This window comes from Emys orbicularis, chromosome 15 (genome assembly GCF_028017835.1).
Source record: "Emys orbicularis isolate rEmyOrb1 chromosome 15, rEmyOrb1.hap1, whole genome shotgun sequence".
Lineage (NCBI taxonomy): Eukaryota > Metazoa > Chordata > Testudines > Emydidae > Emys > Emys orbicularis.
Window position 1 is genome coordinate 13,738,757 of NC_088697.1, and position 5,000 is coordinate 13,743,756.

Below are 5,000 nucleotides of genomic sequence, written 5' to 3' on the forward strand. Positions count from 1 at the left end.
GAGGAGCGGGCCCCCCCTCCCTCCGGGGGGCGCCGACAGTCGGAGCTCAGGTCCCGGCCGCTGCGGGGCCCATGAGCTAAGAGCCGGGAAAAGCAGGCCGTCTCGGAGGAGGGCCGGGTGCCCTCCGCTGTCAAACGTGCCCGTTTCCCCCCCCTGGCAAGGTCGGGGTACAACAATACTCGGATTGATCCCCTAGGCTGAGCTCCGGTTCTCACAGGCTCTGAAAAACCTGTCCTCAGAAATCTCCGCACACAGTTCTTAAAAGACAGGTCGAAAAAGCCAAACCCCCCCCCTTCAGTGGTACGAACCTGGAATCGCGTCCGACCTCGTGGTTCTCTCGGTCGGCCGAAGCGGCGTGTGGCGACCCCTTCCGGACATCCGCGAGACGACCGGCCATCAGGTCAACCCATTCGCTCCAATGGGGTTGACCTGGTGGCCGAGCGGGGACTTTGGACAATTTTTCGGACTTGGAAAAAATTTTCGGGGCTTGGAAAAAAAAAAAAATGTCAGCCCGCTTCCTCCGGGTTGACCTGGTGGCCGAGCGGGGACTTTGACAATCTTTCGGACTTGGAAAAATTTTTCGGGCTTGGAAAAAATTGTCAGCCCGCTTCCTCCGGGTTGACCTGGTGGCCGAGCGGGGACTTGGACAATCTTTCGGACTTGGAAAAATTTTTCGGGCTTGGAAAAAAATTGTCAGCCCGCTTCCTCCGGGTTGACCTGGTGGCCGAGCGGGGACTTTGACAATCTTTCGGACTTGGAAAAATTTTTCGGGCTTGGAAAAAATTGTCAGCCCGCTTCCTCCGGGTTGACCTGGTGGCCGAGCGGGGACTTGGACAATCTTTCGGACTTGGAAAAATTTTTCGGGCTTGGAAAAAATTGTCAGCCCGCTTCCTCCGGGTTGACCTGGTGGCCGAGCGGGGACTTGGACAATCTTTCGGACTTGGAAAAATTTTTCGGGCTTGGAAAAAATTGTCAGCCCGCTTCCTCCGGGTTGACCTGGTGGCCGAGCGGGGACTTGGACAATCTTTCGGACTTGGAAAAATTTTTCGGGCTTGGAAAAAATTGTCAGCCCGCTTCCTCCGGGTTGACCTGGTGGCCGAGCGGGGACTTGGACAATCTTTCGGACTTGGAAAAAAAAATTTCAGCCCGCTTCCTCCGGGTTGACCTGGTGGCCGAGCATCTCACCGTCCCCGGACGCAGCGAGGGACTGCCTCCCGGCCGTCAGGATCGGGCCCCTGGAAGTCTGGGTGGGGTGCGGGGGGGGGGGGGGGAATTGCCCGACGCCTCCGAGGAGCGCTACCGGGGCGGGCCGGGCCCCCCCTGCTCGAAAAGGAAAAGAAGGATCGGGCCCACGAGAGACAGGGACCCGGCCGCCAGGCAGGCCGACCTGGGTTCACCGTCCCCGGCCGCAGCGAGGGACTGCCTCCCGGCTGACTGGATCGGGCCCCTGGAAGTCTGGAAAAAGTTTAACCCGACGCCTCCGAGGAGGGGGCGCCCAGGGAAGGAGGGAGAACCGGGTTGACCTGGCAAAGCGGCCACCAGGTATACCAGTTAAAACCTATGGGTTGACCCGGTGGCCGGAAAGCATACCGGCCAGCCAGGTGAACCCCGTTCGATTCCACGGGTTGACCTGGTGCCCGGGAGGGGACTCGGACGGTTCCCCCCGGGGTACGCCTTCCTCGGCCCGAAGGAACAGGGTGCGAACCAGGCGCGGGGGCGGGGCGGGGAACCGCTGGAACCGCTGGGGGACGGGGGACGGGGAGGGGGGGAATGGATCGGGCCTGCCGGGACCCGGCCGCCAGGCAAGCCGCCCCGGGCTCACCCTCCCTGGCCGCAGCGAGGGACTGCCCCCCCCCCCCACCCCCGGCTGACAGGATCGGGCCCGCTGGAAGTCCGGGAAAATATTTTTCCCGACGCCGGAGGGAGGGGGGGGGGGAGGGGAAGGGGCTCTGACGGGCCAGCCCGGGCCCCGGAGCTTGAAAAGGAAAAAAAAGGATCGGGCCCGCGAGAGACGGGGGCCCTGCCGCACGGGGCAGTCCGACCGGGGCTCGCCGTGCGGCAGGCCCGGGCGCCGGCAGGGGAAAGCGGGCGAGGAGGCGCGGAGCCGGGTGCCTACGGCCATACCGGACCGAACGCCCCCGATCCCGTCCGATCTCGGAAGGTAAACCGTCCCGGGCCTGGCTAGTACTTGGATGGGTGACCGCCTGGGAATCCCAGGTGCCGTAGGCAGCTTTTCCCGGTCCGAGCCAGCTCTCTCTCCTTTTTCTGGGGAGGAAGGAGAAGGGGGGGGGGGGGCGGGCCAGAAAGCCCCTCGTCGCTCCTGCCGAGTCGGAGGTCGCGGCCGCAGGTCACGGGTCGGGGCGCCTGGGGTCCGGCTCCCCCCAACACCCACCCGGCTTCCTCCGCGGAGGACCCCCGGCCACCGAAGCCGCTGGGGGAGACCCCGGGCATGGGGCGGACTGGCCCGGCCCCTCCCGGCCCCCCTGCGCCCGGCCGCCGGCCCGCGGGACCGCCCCGAATCCCCCCGCGGCCACCCAGGCGAGGCCTGGCCTGGAGGGCCCCACGGCGGGTGTCAGGCTCCCCGCCGCTTGCCCCACCGGGGACCCACGGCCACCGAAGCCGCTGGGGGGAGACCCCGGGCATGGGGCGGACTGGCGCGGCCCCTCCCGGCCCCCCTGCGCCCGGCCGCCGGCCCGCGGGACCGCCCCGAATCCCCCCGCGGCCACCCAGGCGAGGCCTGGCCTGGAGGGCCCCACGGCGGGTGTCAGGCTCCCCGCCGCTTGCCCCACCGGGGACCCACGGCCACCGAAGCCGCTGGGGGAGACCCCGGGCATGGGGCGGACTGGCCCGGCCCCTCCCGGCCCCCCTGCGCCCGGCCGCCGGCCCGCGGGACCGCCCCGAATCCCCCCCCGGCCACCCAGGCGAGGCCTGGCCTGGAGGGCCCCACGGCGGGTGTCAGGCTCCCCGCCGCTTGCCCCACCGGGGACCCACGGCCACCGAAGCCGCTGGGGGAGACCCCGGGCATGCGGCGGACTGGCCCGGACCCTCCCGGCCCCGCTGCGCCCGGCCGCCGGCCCGCGGGCCCGACCCGAATCCCCCCGCGGCCACCCAGGCGAGGCCTGGCCTGGAGGGCCCCACGGCGGGTCTGCAGCTCCCCCCGGGCTTCCTCCCCCGAGGACCCACGCCCCCCCTGAGCCGCAGGGGGAGACCCCGGGCCCGGGGCGGACTCGCTCGGGCCCCCCCCCCTGCGCCCGGCCGCCGGCCCGCGGGACCGCCCCCGAATCCCCCCGCGGCCAGGCAGGAGAGGCCTGGCCTGGATGCCACGGAGGACCCGCGGCCCCCAAAGCCGCAGGAGGCGCCCCCGGCCCCGGGGCCGGTAAGCCCCGTGTCGCTCCCCCCCCCCTCACCCCCCCACCCCCCCCGCGCCTCGCTGCCGGGCACCGGGCACCGCCCCAGAGTCAGCCGCAGCCGGCCGGCCTGAGAGCTGCCCTCCTGTGTGAGACTACGTTGATACTAACCGGCCATCAGGCAGGTCAACCCCATTGCTAGACCTGGGTGGACCTGGTGGCCGAGCGGGGACTTAGGAAATTTTCCAGCCTTTTCCCGGGGCGTGACCTGTTGTCCCGGTGGGGACTTTGAAAATTTTACAGCCGCTTCCCGGGGCTTGACCGGTTGTCCTGAAGGCCCCCCACCCCCACCCCCACCCCCGGGCTCCTGCTCCCCTCTCCCCAGCCTCGGTGCTCCGCTCCCAGCCTCGGAGGCTGCCTCTCTGCGGCGGCTGCATCGCGTCCGAGGACGCTCACCCTCCGGAGGCTGGCTGTAAAGCCTGACACCCACCACCGCCGCCGCCCCGACTCTCCGAGGGGCGACTCTGAGGCCTCCCCCCACCCCCGGACCACCCTGGAGACGACTGCTAAGCCCCCACCCCCGGCCAGTCTAGGGGAAGACTGCTAAGCCTCTCCCCCCCCTGCCCCACCCACCCACACTGTCTGGGGGATGACTATTAAGCCTCCCCCCCGCCCAGCCTGGGGGAAGACTGTTAAGCCTCCCCCCCACCCACCCTGTCTGGGGGACGACTATTAAGCTTCCCCCCCGCCGGAGCGCCCGGGGGACGACTATTAAGCCTTCCCCCGGACTGCCCGGCGGACGACTGCGAAGCCTCCCGCTCAGCCTGGGGGAAGACTGTTAAGCCTCCCCCCCACCCACCCTGTCTGGGGGACGACTATTAAGCTTTCCCCTCCGGAGCGCCCGGGGGACGACTATTAAGCCTCCCCCGGACTGCCCGGGGGATGACTGCGAAGCCTCCCGCTTTGCCTGGGGGAAGACTGTTAAGCCTCCCCCCCCACCCACCCACCCACACTGTCTGGGGGACGACTGTTAAGCTTTCCCCCCCGGAGCGCCCGGGGGACGACTATTAAGCCTCCCCCGGACTGCCCGGGGGACGACTGCGAAGCCTCCCGCTCAGCCTGGGGGAAGACTGTTAAGCCTCCCCCCCCCCCACCCACCCACACTGTCTGGGGGACGACTATTAAGCTTTCCCCCCCGGAGCGCCCGGGGGACGACTATTAAGCCTTCCCCCGGACTGCCCGGGGGACGACTGCGAAGCCTCCCGCTCAGCCTGGGGGAAGACTGTTAAGCCTCCCCCCCACCCACCCTGTCTGGGGGACGACTATTAAGCTTTCCCCTCCGGAGCGCCCGGGGGACGACTATTAAGCCTTCCCCCGGACTGCCCGGGGGACGACTGCGAAGCCTCCCGCTCAGCCTGGGGGAAGACTGTTAAGCCTCCCCCCCACCCACCCACCCACACTGTCCTGGGGACGACTATTAAGCTTCCCCCCCGCCGGAGCGCCCGGGGGACGACTATTAAGCCTTCCCCCGGACTGCCCGGCGGACGACTGCGAAGCCTCCCGCTCAGCCTGGGGGAAGACTGTTAAGCCTCCCCCCCACCCACCCTGTCTGGGGGACGACTATTAAGCTTTCCCCTCCGGAGCGCCCGGGGG

General features: G+C 69.2%; 1 non-coding gene across 1 annotated transcript; it reads left to right on the forward strand.

Annotated features, from left to right (window-relative positions):
• The first annotated feature begins 2,110 nt into the window (after nucleotides 1-2,110).
• On the forward strand, nucleotides 2,111-2,229 carry LOC135889686 (5S ribosomal RNA). Its single transcript, XR_010562023.1, has one exon. It is a non-coding gene; the product is annotated as a 5S ribosomal RNA (ribosomal RNA).
• Nucleotides 2,230-5,000: the final 2,771 nt, after the last annotated feature.